Source organism: Gorilla gorilla, chromosome 13 (assembly GCF_029281585.2).
Source record: "Gorilla gorilla gorilla isolate KB3781 chromosome 13, NHGRI_mGorGor1-v2.1_pri, whole genome shotgun sequence".
Classification (NCBI taxonomy): domain Eukaryota; kingdom Metazoa; phylum Chordata; class Mammalia; order Primates; family Hominidae; genus Gorilla; species Gorilla gorilla.
This window is the reverse complement of record NC_073237.2, coordinates 114,155,993-114,175,457: the sequence shown is the minus strand read 5'-3', so window position 1 is coordinate 114,175,457 and position 19,465 is coordinate 114,155,993. Positions and strand designations below refer to the sequence as shown.

Below are 19,465 nucleotides of genomic sequence, written 5' to 3'. Positions count from 1 at the left end.
TGAAAGACAGGAGTGTGGGAGGGCAGAAGCTGCCAGTGAGGTGAGGTGAGATGTTTCCCCAAGGATAGAGGGAAGGAAGGTTAAAGGCATATTGATCTTGAGTGGGAAAACATTCTTTTTATCCTGCCTTCAGATCATCTGGCATCAAAAAACGGTCTGTTACCAAGCTCAGCTTTGGAGATGGGGCAAAAGATACAACTGAGGAACAACCATTTACTGACATGGAGGGCACCAACGTGGTTTTTGATGATATGAGCTAAGCTGCAAGGTAGAGGCGATGTGGAACCTGTTAAAATATGCTTCAAGTGGCGGGCAGGCAGCAGCCAAGCTCAGGCATCATCTCAAAAAGAACCCCTTTCCTGACCTAAATATGGGGCTGGCTTTCTTTTCAAAAGAAGTTGCAAAACCACCCAGGTCAAACCCACAGAGGCAACAGAGCACGCTATAATTTCCAAGGTGCTTCCCCAACAATTACCTTCTAGAATTCTCAGAGCTATCCTGTGATAGTAGGCCGGGCTCTGTTTATTATTCTCGTTTTACAGATGATGAAACTGAGGATGAGAAAAGACAAGGACACAGGACCACAGAGACAGTGGGAGAAGTAGGAGCAGATCACGGCTTCCTTATAATTGCGCGATTATCTCCGCACCAGAGCATGTTATATCTGGCCAAATTGACTTTTCACAAGGTACGGTGATAGTGTCCCTGTATGGATATATATGAATGTACCTATCAACCTAACTCAATTATATATTTATGTGTCTTCATTTCCCATTCATCTTTATAATCTATCACTTATGATCAATTCCCATTACCTGTTAATATTTTCATAATTATCTGTATCCAAGTAGCTGTAAATTATTTGTCTATTACATCTCCTGATTGGTCATCTTTACGTAGTTTTTACACTGACTCATGTGTTGTATGTATGATTAATCACAGCGTGAAGGAAAGCACAAGAGCATTGAAAACATCAATCTATGGTTATAACCCTTGTATTCTTAACATTGTCTCACTGATTTACTTAACCTCTCTGAGTCTCAGTTTTCTTCCTTGCCAAGTAGAGACAGAAATGCCCCTCTCCTGGGGCTTGGAAGGTCTCCTAAAATAGTGGTTATAAGATGCTGGGCATAGTGCCTGGATCAGAGTAGACTCCAAGATGTAATTCTTCCTTTCTGCTTGCCTCTGCCAGAACCTTGTTCTTACTCTTCTGGTTATTTAGCTTTTCTATTGTTTCCAGTTGGTCTTCACTTATCTTATCTCTGAGCCTCAATGTCATATATCATATGAGTGGATTATTTCAGCATTTGTCACACAGTTTTGAGAATTACCCATTATAGGTCAGATGCCATGACTTGACAATCTGGCTGTAAGCTTCTTGAGGGTAGAGCTTCCCATTTACCATTTAGAAAACCAAGAAGTCATCCGGAATTCCCTACTCTGAATCATCTGGAGAACTTTGCATAGGGCTTTACTCCTAATCAGTGTCAAGTGAATATTTAATAAATTAGATAAAGAAGCGTTCTCAGGGAGCATATTTGAGCTCAGGAGAATGTAGGAGTATAAGCATGCAGGGGTTGATTCTCCATGTAACATTCAAGAACTGGGATGGCAGAGTCCTCTGAAGTTTTCCCAGAAGAATTATTTAACTAATTCCTTCCGTCTGTATTTCTTGACCAACTAATCTACGCTGGCTCCTGTGATATGTGCTGGGGTTACAAAGCTAAACCAGACACATGTCTGCAATGTGAACCATAAAGAAACAATTCCATTCTAATGTGATGAGGGCTGGGATAGACGGATGCATGGGGAACATTAGAAGCAGAGAGAGATAGAGGGCATGATGTTGGGCATCTGATATTTTTCCTCCAGTATTTTTTTTTTCTCTTTTCACCTTGTAAGAGCACACCTTTATTTTGAAGATCTAAGGATCCACCATTTAATGGTGTTCCTGGCATTCTTGTGGCCACTGGCTAATTGTAAACCCCTCCTCTTGGCTCCAATCATTGGCTCATATATTGGTGTGTGATCCAACGTGGTCCAATAAGAGTCCTTCCCTGGAAATTTATAAGCAGATACTAATAGAAGCTCTTTCTTTCCTCTAGATGACAAAAGTCACTTAAGCCAGGAGGTATGTGCTGCTTGACCCACCACTCTAGCCATTGCATGGAAAGCCTCTTCATGATATAAGAAAATGAAATCAAACCTTAAGGTGAAGCAGGTAATTGTGATAAAGAATAAACAAGTTCTGGATAATTTTTAAGTGTCTAGAGCTCCCTGAGGTCATTCTATCTTTGTATTTCCCAATTACATGAGCCAGTATACTCTAATTTTGGTTTGAAATTTGAATTTCTTATACAGCTATTTTTATATGGCTGTTTTACTACTTCAAATGTGTATACTATTTTGTACCATTATCTTGTTTTAATCCCTAGACAATATTGTGAGATCAGTTGGTATTATATTATAATACTATTTTCGTAAGAAAACTGAAATCAGAAAAGTAATGATGCAGCTGAATTTGGTGAAGGTAATTGTACCTGAATCTGAGAGATAAATAAAACTTTCTGGTATTTAGGGCAGGGTTCTAATCTCATTCATCTTGAGGTCTGATTACCAGACCACACATTTTAGTGTTCTTTCCTGGCATTAATATGAAGCCTATCACAATATCCTACTATTTCATATCCAGAAATATTGGTTGGAGTTCAGTTAATACTTCTACATTGCTAACAATATGTGGGATTAATGTTGCTCCCTCTGTTTTTCTCATATATATGAGATATTTATAAGATATGTACACTTGTATGAGAGAGCCAGAGATGGCATGTGTGTACATGAGATACATATAAACACATGTGTAAGTATGTATAAATTACATATATAATATATAACAAAATAACACACATGTAAAATACATATATAACATGTACATATATGTATAGTGTGTATTATTTGTGCACATACTATATTTATCATTCTGACTCAGAGAATTTAATTAAGAAACATGCTTTAGAGGTGTTGATCAGAATTCCCTGGATAAGGTCCATTGCAAATGCCACTTGCTAACTATGCATTTATTTTGTTTCCAAAACGTGAACTGTCAGCCTTAGATTAAAATAGGTTGATGCAATGTGATCACATTACATCAGTTTGACTTTAGATAAAGTGTATGTTTGAAATGTAACCATGTGATTGGTTTTAGCAATGTCTTTTAAAAGCTTGTGGTCACTTGTTTTGGACAACCCAGTTTTAGCAATGTCTTTGAAAAGCTTGTAGTCAGTTGTTTTGCACAACCCAGCTTCTGACTTACTGGATATGCTTGAAGTACCTGGTCAGCCCATCACTGACCATTGTTGACAGAGGCCAATTACTTGATTGCAAATGATGTCAAAGGCTTTCAACTGACCTCAGTCCTGGGAAGAAGCTAGTTAAAAAGCTTGTTATTGATTTCTTCTTTCAAATATTCTATCTTTGAATTTTTATTAATTAGACGGTCAGAATCGTAGTAATTTAGAGAGCATCCATATAAATTGATTCTGTCTTTTATAGTTTTAAAATATGCATACATCTATTAAGATTTTAATACCGATATCTGCATTATTGATGTTGCTACTGTTATGTGGATGTGGGGATGGGAGTTCCTTGTCGGTTTGTTTGTTAATGTAAGGCAAGAGTGTAAGAAAAAAACACTCCTGGAAGATTGATTGTTTTTTCCAGTCAAAGCCTTGTCTAGGAGACATAATTTAAAGTGCTGTTCATTGACCCTTGTGAAACACCCAAGTGATAACATCTATCTAATGTTGTGTATCAGAAAAAAATTATATCAGGAATGGGTATGCTTACTGTGTCAAGCCAAGCTTTACCTTTTCTATACCACTTTAACTTGAAGATAAAATACACTTTAACTTGAAGATAAAATACACATTTCATGCTAAACAGTAGGTTTTTTCTCCAAACTAATTTACTCAACAATTACTGTATCACAACCAGCACTCATTGAATGATGACTGTCTGCTAAGAACTTTGCTGATTTCTTCCATTCATTATCTCATTTATCTCCCTGATGGAATTTTTTTTTGGATTTTTATTACAACTTAATCAAAATATAGACATACCCATGGTTTGAAAAAGTGCTCAGAATGGTTTATAATTAAAAAGAGTTTTGCCATACCACATTCTTGATTCCTGCTACTCAAAAGGAATCTCATTTCTCAAAATCAATGCTGGCATTATTTTCTAGTATTTAGCAGCATACTTCTAAAAGTTTATGTGTCTGGTAATATTGTTTGACTTATCAACCTTAGGCATGTTTTTCTCCACACTTAACATCTTTCCATAAAGTAAGCATAATTATAATATGGTTTCATTTAAAATAAAATATATATGTTCATATTGTCATATTTACATAAAAGAACGTGAAATTTGCTTTTTCTTCCTCTAATATTTTCATGTATTTTAGTGGAGTCAGTAATTGCCTATCTTTACTTTCACAATATTTTATAGGCTAACATCATTTTTTTTTTTTTTTTTTTGAGATGGAGTCTTGCTCTGTCACCTAGGCTGGAGTGCGATGGTACGATCTCGGCTCACTGCAACCTCCATCTCCTGGGTTCAAGAGATTCTGCTGCCTCAGCCTCCTGAGTAGCTGGGATTACAGGTGCCCACCACCATGTCCAGCTAATTTTTTGTACTTTTAGGAGAGATGTGGTTTCACCATGTTGGCCAGGCTGGTCTTGAACTCTTGACCTCTAAGTGATCCGCCCACCTCAGCCTCCCAAGGTGCTGGTATTACAGACGTGAGCCACTGGACCCAGCCGTATCATTTTTTAACACACCATCACATACACTAAGCACTAAATGATCGTTTCACATCATCTAGAGTTTTTTGTTGTTGTTGTTATTTAACTCCACGTGCCAGACCTCTTACCTTGTTCTTTTGCTCCATTTGGAAGTTTGTTCCCTGAGCCTTATATAAAATGATCCATCTAGAACTTCCTTCCATTATAACTGTAGAACTTCGTTATGAGATTTTTCTAAAATGGAAGATGTGTTTCATGGATCTTATTACTCCCACTTTCATATTTAGTCCTTCAACCTTATAGGAGTGTATCTCCTAATAGCTTACTAAGCAAATATATGGGAAGTAGTACTTACAAGCCTTTACTTACCTGAAGTTATTCTTTCATGTTTACTATATGTTTATGATTCAGCTGGTTGGAAATATTGTCTCTCAAATTTTTAAAAACATCACTCTTTGTCTTCTAACAATTCTGCACTGTCTTTGAGAGGATTGATATATCCTGATTATTTTTTCTTTTTAAAGATGGTCTTCCCCATCCAAACGGGAAGTGTTCAGACGTTTCTATTTACCCTTTCATTTCAAGTCATGAAAATGTATGATGCTGTGGCCTTTTCAGTATCTTTTCTTTTCTCTTTCTTTCTGTAATCTGGCCACTTACTGGAAAATTTCGATCTGGAAACTCTTCTCCTTCAGTTCAAGGAATTTTATTTATTTGTATTTTAGAAATACCTGTAATACCTATTACCTAAAATCATTCTTTCTAAATTAGTTCTTTAACATTCTTATCTTTTATCTCCCACCACAACAATTAGGTCCAGCCAAGAGACAGGAATCACACAGTAATTTTGACAGGGAACATTTAATATGAAAATTATTAATTAAAATGTGATATTGTAGTAATGAGGAATTAGCTAGTAAAAGGTAAAGATAACACTAGAGAATATAAGAATAGCAGGCACAGGTAAGGGCCACAATCCCTAAGGTTATAATAGAACACCAAGGGAAAATCCCTCCCCTACTTCTAAGGTGGATCTAGATTCCACTGGAGAGGATGTGACCATGGATAACTGAATTACCATTCACCTCAGAGAAGTTCACTGAGGTGCTTCACCGGCAGGATTTACCACAGTCTGTACTCTGCACTGCCATGTCGTAGCCTTCCACAGAGAGGTGCCATACCCAAGAACGCAACATGAAACCAAACAAGAGAGTTCTGGGGAAGTGAGGCAGGTCCCATGTACTGCTGACCACTGGGCTACCACACTCTACAGGGGTTGGGTGCTGTAGAAGCTGTGTGTGCTACAGGAACCCAGGGAGAAGGGCAAACTAGGGCCAGGAAGAAAAGACCCTTCATTCTCTAGTTTTCCTCCAGTTTCATGCCAACTGGCAAAGAAGGAATATTCATAAGGCCCATCTCCCTTGTCTTAGAGAAGGCTGTAAAGGATGCATTTAGAGCTTACAGGCAGTACTTGGAAAACTGTCCCACACACTTTTTATCTTTTGGCCATTTTCTACTGTCTGAATATTTTCTTAACTTTGTCTTGTAACTTTTTATTGGATTTAAAATTTCAGTCAAGGTATGTATATGTATATATATACATGTATATATATACACACATAATTTGTAAGAATTATTTCCTGTTTTTTTATTATCTTTTATGCCATCCTCTTCGTTTTTTTCAGGTACAACTTCTAGGCTTACATTATTAATAAGCTTTGATTCAAGTTTTATTTCACTCCCTGTCATATCTGTTTTCTTCCAGCTTTTCCTTTCATATTTATTGGTTTAGAATTTTCCCAATCATTTTGGATGCCTGGAAACTATCAGCTGATCCTTTACTGCTTTTTCACCTTCTAGGTACAAAAAAACTAATTTGAAGCTTTGAGCAAATTGGAGGGGTTTCTCACTGGGCTTTATTATCAAAGTGAAGGAGTAGGGAATCACTAATTTCACTAACTGATCACAGTAACCATATTTGAAAGTCCTTTTTCTGGGGCCATTCAGATTTATTCCATCCTCCTGCCTGTGGTCTCTGGGCACAACTTCTCTGTGGTTTACGAGAACTCAGGAGATGGAGTGATGTTCAACTCCTTCATACATAGACATTCAATCAGCCCCCCAATTTTTACCATCCTCATATATCTGTTGTTATATACTGACTTCCTAGGATGAATTGGTTTGTTTTTCATCAGTATCTCCCTCTGCAGACACTTATTTTGTGGTTCTGCATCTCTTTGTTGAATCTTCCATCTTCAATTCCTAAAACTTGTTGAAGTCTGTTACGGAGTGCCCTTTCTTCTTCAATTTTTTTGGTTCTTGTAGATTTGTATGATTTTTTATTTCTTTACTATCACTTGAGAGATGCATTTGGAAAGGAAAAGATAAATGTGTTCTTCTATTGTATGTTATTTTCTAATTTAACAGGCTTATTGAACAATTGTTTATTGAAGTCAAAATTCTTCTTAGAAATGATCTAGTCACAAATAATAAATTGTTTTAAAAATTAATCTTGAAAAAATGATAATTCTCTCATGTGAGAAAATACATGAAGAAGAAAAAAGTTGGGTGAGTGAATGAGAAAAGGAATGAAAGCAGAAATAAACAATTGTCATATCGGTGGAGAGTAGGGTGTAGTAGAAAGGACAGTGAGCTGACAGAATCTGAGTCCTGGTTTGTGTCTCACTTGCTGAAAAGCCCTGGGCAAGTCAGCTCTTCAACTGATCTGAATCTCCTCAACTGCACAGTGGGTCAGGGAAGGTTGGGACAAGAAATACGAAGGATCCCTTCAGGACTTACAGTCATCTCTGCTCCTTATCTTTATCTTCTTTAAAAAAAAAATAACAAATAAATTTAAGAATAAGGGAGCCCAGAATTTTCTTAAAGCACTGGTTCTCAACTACCGGGGTGCCACAGACCCCAGTGAGAAGCTGATAAATTTGATGTGGTCTTTAGGAGCATGTACATATACAAGGAAACATTCGGTTTAGAATTTCAGAGAGTTCTCAGGCATCCGAAGGCTCACAAGAGGATTGCCATAGCCATGAAGGAATGTTGACCTTAGAGCTTTTGTTTTCCTCCGAGGTGAGCTCTGGACTTTGTCTTCCGCAGGAGACTGCTGATGTGTGTTTCCTTGGGATTTTGAGGCATCCCAGAACATAGTGAAAAAATTGCAAAGATTTTCCTTGCATGTAAACCTTGTCATTCAGGTGAACTAATTTTCTCTTTGTAAATCAGGACATTTGCAAATGTTTCACTAGCTTTGGCCCAGATAACTCCATAACAAATGCATTTGCTATGTGGTGCAGATGATGCATCAGCACAAACATCTCACTGGGCCCCCATTAATTATATAGATACAATGAAGGAACTGAGAAGATGCAGTCACAGAAATTCCATTTAGGGGTATATTTCCCTGGGAGAACTAGGTACCCTATGTTGAAAGAATCCTATAAGCTATCTGACCTATTTTTTTCAACAAACATGACAGTGAATCGTTCATTCTTTGTTTCATTTAGTTGCCTAATATTTATTGAGCATCAAGCAAGGATGCTAGGTGCTAGAGATAAATAAGTAAACAAAAGAGATATAGCCCTTGTCCTCATGGAACTAACGCGTGGAGGTGATAGTTAGAAAGGGATCACAGAAAAGAATATAAAATTACCATAATTTTCAGGAGTTGTGAGAGCAGTTAAAAGGTTTGGGGGTTGGAACACATCTGGTAAGGAGAGGTCAAGGACATTTTGGCAAAGGAAGTGACTTTAGAGCTGAATTCTGAAGGGTAAGTTGGAAGTAAACTGGCTGAAAAGTTGAGGAAAGGGGAGCTCAAGTGTTATAATACATTGGGCTGAGGCATATGTGCAATATTTGTTGAAAAGAAAAAAGTCCAGTGATGCAGGAGGATAAAAATACAATTAGAGGAGGTTGCAAAGGCATAGGGGTCACTCGTGCCGGGTCTATTTTGACTTTTAATGCAGGGGCAATGAGAAGCCTATGGGGGAATTGAAAGGATGCAGAAATTAATCAAAACACCAATGCAAAGAACTTCAGGTTAAGAATTGGCATGAGAAAAGCATTTAGTGAATGTTTCCCGTGCGTACCATTAGACCAGCGACAGGCAAACTTTTCCACCAAAGGCCAGACAGTAAATATTTTAGGCTTTGTGGGCCATGATGAGTTTTTTTTTGTTGCATTTATCTTTTCCTTTTCTCACAACACTTTACAAATATAAAACCAATCTTCTCTCAAAGACAATGTTAAACTAGACTAAAGGCAGGATTTGGGCCCCCAGTGTGTGCTCAACCCCTGCAATAGATGACCATAAGCTCTGTGAGGAAAAAAGGTAATAGTTCTCTTACTCACTATGAATTTTCAGTGCCCAAAACAGCATCAGGCACATAGTGGGTACTTAATGTAAATGTATTTAATTAATTAGTGGCTGAACCCGGTGTTTTAATTACTTAATATATCTATTGATGAGAGAAACAAATGATATGCTGGTATCATTGTCATTGACTTTTTCATTATTGTTGCCATTGTTATTCTTGCTGTCATTCTTCACAAGTCAAGGATAAGAAAATAGTTAAATTTGCACAAAATCATATAGCCAACAGGTGACAGAGCCAGAATTTAAACAAAGTCTATAAAATTTCTAATCCTATGTTCTTTCTTATGATTACACTGCCTCTTTTGTAAATGACACATAAACACTGTGTAATATTAGTAAAGATCAGATGACAGAAGCACCACCAAATACTAAGGGGGAAATGTGCCATTCAGAATGAGGGACAGAGAACATGCACCAATCTCCTCCTTTCTCCTGAGATGATGATAAATGTTAAAGACTTGGAACCAACCCACATGCCCATCAAAGATAGACTGGATTAAAAAAAATGTGGCACATGTACACCATGGAATACTATGCAGCCGTAAAAAAGGATGAGTTCATGTCGTTTGCAGGCACATGGATGAAGCTGGAAACCATCATTCTCAGCAAACTAACACAAGAACAGAAAACCAAACACCGCATGTTCTCACTCATAAGTGGGGATTGAACAATGAGAACACATGGACACAGGAAGGGGAATATCACACACCGGGGTCTGTCAGAGGGTGGGGGGCTAGGGGAGAGATCGAATGAGGAGAAATACCTAATGTAGATGATGGGTTGATGGGTGCAGCAAACCACCATGGCACATGTATACCTATGTAACAAAGCTTCACGTTCTGCACCTGTATCCTAGAACTTAAAGTACAATTTTTTAAATAAAAAAAAGAATGTTTATGGGCAGGAAGATTTAACAAAAAAAATAATAAAGTAAGAGAAGGAGAGGGAGGGAGAGTAAAAGAAGGAAGAAAGGAAAGAGCATGGGAGAGAACAAAACAAAAGAAAGCATCATGGATGAGAGAAGTCAAACACTTTTCAGGATCAGATGAGACTGTTCACTGATGAGACAGATGTGTATGTGTGAAAGAGATATTCACTAACGTAAGAATTACCTGCCCAATAGGTTACAGATACGAATCTCTCTTATAACCTCCTATGATCAGGTATTACTGCAGGTTCTGTGGATTTTATCTATCAGGGAAGGAAGGTGTCTGTCTCTTCTTGCAAGCATTTCAAATATTTATGTTATTTTCTTGGCATTCCTATTACTTGGTTTGGAAGATGTTGAGAATTTCCTTTTCCTTCTCTCATGAAAGAAGAGAAAACAACTTATCTAGGAAATTACATTTTTCACAATGGCAGCAAAAACTCAGGTTACTCTACGTCTGCCATCCCCTTTACCTACTCTAGTCTTCTTATGCAGATTGAGGAATGAGGAAGAGGGATGCTAGTGTTCCTAATAGGAGGGTTGCTTGCTGGTTCCTTGCAAGATCTAGAGGTCAGACATGAAGGAGCGTGGCCCCAAAGTTGGCTATTCTTAGGTTTCTATTTAGAATATAAGTGATGGGATATTTTATCTTTAGCTTTGAGACTTAGATACAATTTAGACCGCACAAACAAAAATTTCATCAAACATCTTATTATAGCAATATTCAGTCCAGTTTGGAAAAATAGCACTGAAAATTACAGGGGGACATTTTCTGAGGGATATTGATAGTGGGAGTGATTTGACAGACACTCTAGTATAATTGTTAGTGTGGAAAGACTTAAAGATATCATAAAAGGACAGAGCACGGGGAAAAAAAAGATAATCAGAAATTCTGGAAATAAACACATAAACCAAAAACAATAATATATTTAAAATATGAAGCTAACTAAAAAAAAATGAAGCTAACTAAAGCATGACATAATTTTGAGCTATTTTATGTTTTTTTATTAGCAGAGTCTACAATTTGACTGATGTTGTGAACATCCCCCTTGGCCTGATGGTGGCCAATGCCATTAGAAGCAATGTGAAGGCAAAGTTGTAGCATTTTCTTTGGCTTTATATTAATTCGGTTTTCAAATTCAATTGTTAGAAGCAGCCTAGAAACACACCACAGAGGACTGAATTAGGTGACACTCTCAGGATACAGGTTCAGCCCTTGCTCTACTTTCCCTCTTAAACTTTGCCCCCTTATTACCTTGCTTGCCTGACCTTAGTCCCAGTCCTGTCCTAGCATTCCTAACCACTATGCAAGGCTGCATTATTTTATCTATCATCACCATAGCAAAGTGACTGGCATCATGTAGGTCCCTGCCACTCAAAGAGTGGTCCAAGGACCAGCAGTATGAGCTTCTTCTGTAATCTTTTATGAAATGCAGAATCTTAGGTGCTACCCCAGACCTACTATAAAAGTATTTGCATTTTAACATAATCCCTAGATAGATTGTATGTTCATCGAAATTACAAATCACTGCCCTAACTGAATTTTCTTCTTAACGAGGACCTACCTACTCTTATACCTATTTAAACTAGTTGTGTGGATTCTTTTTGTGTGTTTGTGTGTGTGTGTGTGTGTGTTTCATTTTAAAGCTGTCACTATAAAATACAGAAAAACCTCAGAATGAGAACTGGAGAGAAAGAGTAATACAATGGTAACGATCACACAATTTGGAGTAGGACAGCGTTGACTTCAAGTTTTAGTTTCACCACTATATAGCTGGGCACCTATTTACCTTTCCTTAACTTCAATCTTCTCAAATGGGCACATTAGTCAGTTCAGGCTTGCCTACACTGTATAACATACAGACCTTAAATTTCAGAATTCACGTGCATATGTCTATGTATGGCTGTGATTCTCCTCTGTATTGTCTTTGCTTTGGCAAAACTAGGCTGACTGGGCAGACTCAATCTCAGACCTTGTTAGTCTAATAGCAAAGAAAAATGAGGTATAACAAAGCCCATTCAAAATCTTGGAGCTTCTACTCAACAGTGACATCTGTCACTGCCACTCACCTTCTGCATCACCTAGTCAGCCTTCAGTGATCAAGAAGCATATTCCTCTCACAGGGAGAGGCACTGCAGAGAGGGAAATAGGGGTGCTAGGCAAAATGGTAATCAACAATGGAAAGAATAACAATACTACCTCTCTCTCATATTAGTTTGAGGACTGAATGCCTTAAGACACAAGAAATCCTTGATGCTTTATTCCATAGCTGGGTAGCTATTGCACCCTTCTGAACTTCAGTTTCCTTATCTGCAAAATGAGAATAATAAATACCAGCACATAATAAAGCTTTAAAAGGCATGCCTGTGTGGCACATAGTAGGTACTTAGCGAAAAGAGACTATGAACATAGCAGAAATAATTATCTTCTTTTATGCTTTCAGAAGTAGAAAATGCCGAAACCTCACAAAAAATTTTGAGTTAGAGATGCTGGACAAGGCATAAAAAAACTGAGAGTTGCTTCATTCTCTCTTTCCTCTGGGTCTGCATCCTTCTTTGCAATAGCTTGTCAGGAAGCCTGCTATCGTTTGGAAGCACAGGATGGAAGAGAGTGTGTGTTTGCAGAGATAACATGGAGCGAGTTCAGGGGTTACTAATTGGGTTTCTGCTTACCTTTCATATTCATTCAGAATCCCAACCAGAACAGGTGTTACAGCAGCCTCCCTCCATCTTTCTACATCCTCTCTCCCATCTGCTGACAGCACGCATGTCTCTTCTAAAGTCACTTCCCCACTTAAATTGTAAGTCTAATCAGAAACTGATGTGGCTGCAAAACTAGGGAGAGACAAACATGTCCATGTCGCCTATGAAGATATTTTGAGATTGGATTTGATAGTACAATAAAAGTCCATACAAGGAGTGTTTAACTCTCTCCTGGAAGTGGAGTCTGACAGCCCTGACCCCCTACGTGGCCCACATAGTTACCCCTTACAGTCTGATACTGGTTCAGGGGATTTAGAAAATGAAGCCCAATTGCAAAGCTTTTTAGAGTCTAAGAATTGCTTCCATGCAGTGCAGATCATTTAATCCTTCCCAGAACCCTAAGGAAATGAATGTAGCTATCATATCTTCCTCTCCCTTCCTTCACAGATGAGGACACAAAGGGTCATCAAGGTAATGTGACATGCTCTCACGGGCACAATTAGAAAATGGTGAAGGCAGGGGGAAAGCCCATATCTTCTACTCCCTTGTCCTTTACAGGTGTACACATTCCCTACACCATTTTTCCTCCAGAATCCCATTACCCTTTGGTGCAGAGTTAGAGTTTCTGGAGCCATAAACCTGAGAGAACAGACTCTAGACAGCACTGACCTCTCTAAGCCAACCCCACTATTCTCATGCTCCATTTGATGAGGATTTTCATTTTCCCATCACCTCTGTCACTAATGCCATTTAGCCTCCTTGCTTCCACCCTTGACTATCCTTATCCACAGGCAACCAGAGGAAAGTCTTTAGTGCAAATCTAACCATGTCAATTTCTTCTCTATTCCTGCAAAACGTTGCTTTAAAAAAAGGTGCTCTGTGATAGACCTACAGTGCTTGTGATTTCCTGTTCTCCTCTCTAACTGTGACCCTCTCCATTTCACCATTCTCACTTTTGCACTTAAGCCAGATTGAACTGCTTGAAGAATCTGGATTAAACCAAGTTTCTTCTCTTTCACATCTTGCAAATGCTGTTCCCTCTGCTATATGGTCCTCCCTTCACTTCTCTTCCTGTTCAATCACCAGTCACCTATAGATACTCTGCAAAGGTGGTACCTAGAAGTGTCCATGATGTGCTCCTCATCAGGGAGGGAAAACATTCTGAAAGCTCTCAATGTCCCCTGCAACTCAGTACTTCTTGTTGCAGTAGCAATGTTCCTCTGCAAGCCCTCTTTCCCTACTCTTAGCAGACACACTAGACTGGAAGGTCCTTGAAGGCAGGAACTTTTCTTATCTATTTCTATACTCATAGCTTCTAGTGCAGCACTGAGTAAAGCCCTACATCAGTCAATCTGTTAAAACTAAAAATTCTTAGGATGAGAGATTCTTCTGCTTAGTCCAGATCACAGAAATGTAGAGTGTGAAGCTATCTCAGTCTTTATGTAATTCCCCTGCTTCAAATCATCCAAATTGCCTTGAACTTAAGGCTTAAGAAGACTTACGCACAATCCAGCCTTCCAGCTTTATCTTCCTCTCTCTTCCTTTATCTATCACATCCTCTATCTGAATAAGGGGGACATATATCCTGTGAATATCTTGAATACTTTTTCTCCTGTTTGCTCACTGCTTCACTTCTAGAACCTAGAAGAGTGTTTTTCAACTCTGGCTGCATATTACCATTGCCTAGGAGGCTTTTAAAACATACTGATGCCAGAGGCCTGCTCCATGCCAATTAAATAGAATTACTTGGATGGGCCAAAGATCAGTATTTCTTAAAAAGTACACTAGGTTATTTTAATATGCAGCCAGGATTGATAAACACTGGAACAAAATAATGCCTGGCACAGAATGGGTACTTAATAAGCATTTGTTCAAATAATGAATGCATAAATACATAAATGTCCTGTATTAAGATGCACTTACTAATGTGCATTCGTTATCAGCCCTAAGCCCAAAGCACACGTGCATATACTGGCTGGGAGCTGCTTGAGGGTGAACAAGCTGTATTACATATTTTTGCTTCTTCAATTATAACATATAATAGAAGCTCAATGTTTATTAAATGAATGTGCTGTTGTGTATACCCAGGACAAGAAGCAGGAAGATCTACCGGACAGATGGAGAAGAGTGATGTAAAAGAGGATGCATGGAAAGAGGCCATTTTGGAGTCAGATGGATCTGATTTTGAATTCCAACTTTATTACCTACCAACTCAGTGAACTCTAAGCAAGTTTCCTCATTTGTAAATGGGGGTAAATTACCCTTCTCAGCATGACTGTGCATCTTAAATGGAAAAAACAGCATGAAAGTATCTATCCCAGTACCTCATACATTAAAGATACTTAGATAAAGTCTCTTCACTTCTTCTTTCTTTATCTTCCCTTTGACACAAGTCTACCTAGGCTGATTATGTTGAACCTTTGAGAGATGATCAGAGAAAAATGGAGCGAGAGAGAGAGAGAGAGAGGCAGAGGAAGGCAGTGGGCAAAGACAGAAGTGAGTCAGAGGAAAATCTGATGGTGGTTATAGAGTAATGAAATAGCTGTTATTGACCACAGTCAAAACACAGCCTAGTCTTTAAGCCTTGCATTAGGCATTCTTTTTCCTCTGCCCAATCCACATGTGTAACACAGCCATAAATCACTGTCCTTCATAAGCAACAGACAATAAGTGCCATGAGCAGTAGTGACAATATTTATCACCAGGTAAGCAGTTCCATATAGGGGTTGCTTGGGCCAAGCTCCTAACCATTTGGAAGAACTGCAACCACTATGCCTCATGCCTTCTGTCCTAGCCTTTTTTGGAATAAGGGGTGTGAAAACAAGGCTGGCCACGGAATGTAAAGCAACTGGCTTCTAGTTCACCTTTTATGTGGTCACAACGGAGGCAGGGACTCAATGAGATTGTCACTTGATGTCCCTTCCAGTGTTTCATAGATCTGGGGCTCTGGGGCTCATTGGAAGTACATTTTATCTCATTTAAGCAGTTAGTGATACATTTGATCAACCATTCTGCTTCTAAGGAGATTTTACTTGATCTCATCTTTGGTGATGCTAAGACAAATTATTTTTTTTGTAATGGGTTGAGCTACAAATTTGAGGTGGAAATAAGATATTTTTAATTGGTTTAATGATTTACACTAGTTCCCAGTTGCATTAATAACATGAATTCTAACTTTTGAGACTTCTCTCTTCTTCTGATTTGTTCAAAACCTACAAGGCTCAAGTGTCCTAAAAAGAAAAGTTAGTCCAAGGTATAATATAGGTCTGAAACTCTTCCAAGGGGTTATTTGTTACTAACTTCATCCTTAGAGGGCTGTGAGCATTTTTCTTTGAAATCCTAGAAGCAATCTCTCTGTCTTTCTTTCTCATCTACCCTATTTTTCTCCCTTTTTAAAATCTTTCCTTAAAAATGCTATGTTAAAATTTCCCAACCTTCACCAAACTTGAAGCTAGGCAGAGCCAAGGAAATACCATAGGTTGACAAATTAGATAAGCTAAACTCTTATTCTTAGGGAGAAAGTCCTTTATCTCCGATGTATCTTTCTTTGGGTTTCTCTTTGAACTTGGCTTTTCTCATCACAGAGGTGATGCACTGGTATAGGCAAAAGTAGTCAACGGCGTGGCCCAGTTTAGTTCACTATGTAATCATTCTGGAATTTTGAATAAAGAATACCTATGAACGTACTTTGTTCCTTCTCTGCCTGTCCCCTATGAAAATATACCTTTCTTAGTGCTCTCATGGGCACTGGCTGGGTCAAGAGAGAATTTCAACATTCAAGAATCCTGGGTTGCATCAATTGCCACCATTCCCACTATAATTTACAGATACTGAAGACTAGAAAGTGTATGTATGCACAAATGACAAGGATTTAGAAATCCAGTTCGTATCCAAATATCTTTCCAAAGAATGAATTCTGCCCTACCAAAGAAATACTCTACAGATCTTTAGTTTTGTTTCTTCATTGCAACCTGCTCTACTTGCTAAAGCACGCATAACCCCCTCTCTCCCAATCTCTGTTTCCTGCTTCTTTCTCTAGACTCATCTCCCAATATACTTCCCTTGCCCAGACCACCCCAGCCACACAACCTCTCTAGTCCACAAGCACTCCAAGATCTTTCCCACAATGAGGACCTCAAGGCATGCTTTACCCACTGTGGTGGAATATTTTAATGCTACTTTCCCTCCCCCCACCCAAACATCTACTCCAAATAAACACAAATTTTTGTCTGGATCCTTTGCTCCATGAGGACTAAGATTTTTCTCTATTTTGTTGATATTTTTTGCATGTTTGTCCCTTCTAAATCTCATGCTGAAATGTGATTCCCAGTGTCGGAGGTGGAGCCTGGGGGGAGGTGATTGGATTGTGGGGGTGAATCCCTCATGAATGCTTTAGCATCATCCCCTTTGTGATAAGTGAGTTCTTGCTCCATTAGTCCATGTCAGATCTAGTTGTTTAAAAATGTGTGGCACCTCTTCCCTCTTTTCTCTTGCTCCTGCTCTCACCATGTGATGTGCCTACTCCCCCTTCACCTTCTACCGTGACTGGAAGCTTCCTAAGGCTTTGCCAGAAACAGAGGCCAACACCACGCTTCCTGTACAGGCTACAGAACCATGAGCCAATTAAGTTTCTTTTCTTTATAAATTATCTAGCCTTAGGTATTTCTTTATAGTAATGCAAAAAGGACCTAATACATTTGTTACTGCTATATCTCTGGTGTTTAGAACAGTTTCTGGCACACAGTAGGTATTTAACACATATGTATTAAATGGATGAATGCTAGCACATATTTTTTTCTATTTAGGAAATAAGGCAATTTGGCAATTGCACAGAATTTCAAAACGCATAGATACATTAAAACCAGGCAGAGGCAGCTGGGAAAAGGAAGACAAGCAGACAAGCTTAGAGGTCATCTGTTCAGCCAAAAGGCCAGTGTTGGGAGAGGAAGCTCCTCCCAACCATCTGGCACCAATCAGAGCAGCAAGACTTCTTTTTCAAAGGCAGCAAATTCATTTGCAAATGAAAATAAATAAAACTTTATTGAAATATGAAATTGCAAATGGAAATGGCTGGTTGGGGCCCTTTGCAGCAATTATGCAAAAAGCTTTCATTTGCTTGTTTTTATATGCAAGTAAAAAAGATACTTATTTTTGTAATTTATTTACTTAGGGACACTTAGCAGGGCTCAGAGGTTTGCATGCATCTTGGCAGTCTGGTTCATCCAATTTTCTAATCAGCTGAAAAGACAATGTGGTTTTATTAAGCACCAAGATTCTTCTAGTGTAGGAAGTGGCTCCTTAACTTTAATCCCTGCTGATTCCACAGGTTAATAAATGTCATAGTCAATTATTAAAGCAGGGTCTCCTTTATACCATTGAATTGAGTGTTTTGGTGCAGTAGTAACAGAAAAATGCACACTCTACATTCTGCTCCCCATCTTGTCTCATCTTACCTTCAAACTGACTAGCTTTTCTCACCAAATCAGGAAGTTTATCATTAAAAATGGTGTTTGAACCACAACATTGGGTATTATGGTGACAATGTTGGTAATTAGTATGAGCTGTAGCCAGTTATGGTAGTGGCTAAGATAATTATCCGTGGAGTCAGAAGGATCTTCTGACTGGATTTTAAATTCCAGTTCTGCCTCTTGCTTGCCGCAGGGCTTTGGGCACATAACCCATACAAAATCTCAGCTTCCTCATTGGTAAATGGAGAAAACACTGAGAAGATATATATAGAGTGAGTGCCTGGCACACAGTTAACTCCATATTACTGGTAGCAGTAAAGAGTAATGGTAGAAGCAACATAAGTGACATACCAGAAGGAGCAAAATTTTGAAGTTCAGGCGGACCCTGTTTATACCTGGAATCAAGATGCTTCATGATTTTGGACAAGTCATTTCATCTTGCTAAACTTCAATTTTTCTCATCTGTAAAATATTGACAATCATATCTAACTTTATAATGTTGCTTTTGAGATTAGCTTTGGTGCTTGTCAAGTTTCCTACCTAGAGCTTGACTTATAGAAGGTACTAAAACTAAAGGGAGTTGTTGTTATCATCATAGTTACCATCATGATCATGCTTCCTCATTACTCTCTGTGTGCCTTAGTTTCCTTCTTGATAAAATATAATGGTGATGAAAATCTTGTTCCAGTGCTGTAATTTGTCTACTCCATGATTCATCCATACCAGATGTAACTTCACTGCTGAGAGCACTGGCCTTCAGCCCAGACTCTCTGCTCCTATTTTACCCTCTTCCCCTGTGCTCTCATTAACTACTACTCTTTACAATTAAATTGTGCAATGAATGTCGAGTATCTGGTTTGAAAGAATTCTAGCTTACCACACTAAGTATAAATTTCCACCAACAGCCTTTCCGGTTGGATCATAATTCAGAGGCCATTAATCACCTACCTGGCCTCCAGGACTCAGCAGAGGCAGAGGAGTTAATAAAGACTTCTTAGAGGAAAGAACAAAACCTTACAGCCAGTATTGGAAGATCTCTTGATGATCACTGAGTGGGCTGCTGATTGCTGGAGAAACTGCTGGGTAATTAGAGACCTTAGGGATAGATACAGCACAGGGTCTTCTTGATGTAGCAGTAGTTACTGCCTTATATAAAGACATAGACAGTTTCTGTCTA

General features: G+C 38.5%; 1 long non-coding RNA gene across 1 annotated transcript; it reads left to right on the top strand.

The window, feature by feature from the left end:
• Positions 1-521: 521 nt before the first annotated feature.
• LOC109028389 (uncharacterized) lies at positions 522-15,142 on the top strand. The gene is made up of 3 exons (XR_002007418.3): positions 522-688; positions 2,106-2,221; positions 14,909-15,142. It is a non-coding gene; the product is annotated as an uncharacterized lncRNA (long non-coding RNA).
• The last annotated feature ends 4,323 nt before the right edge of the window (positions 15,143-19,465 follow it).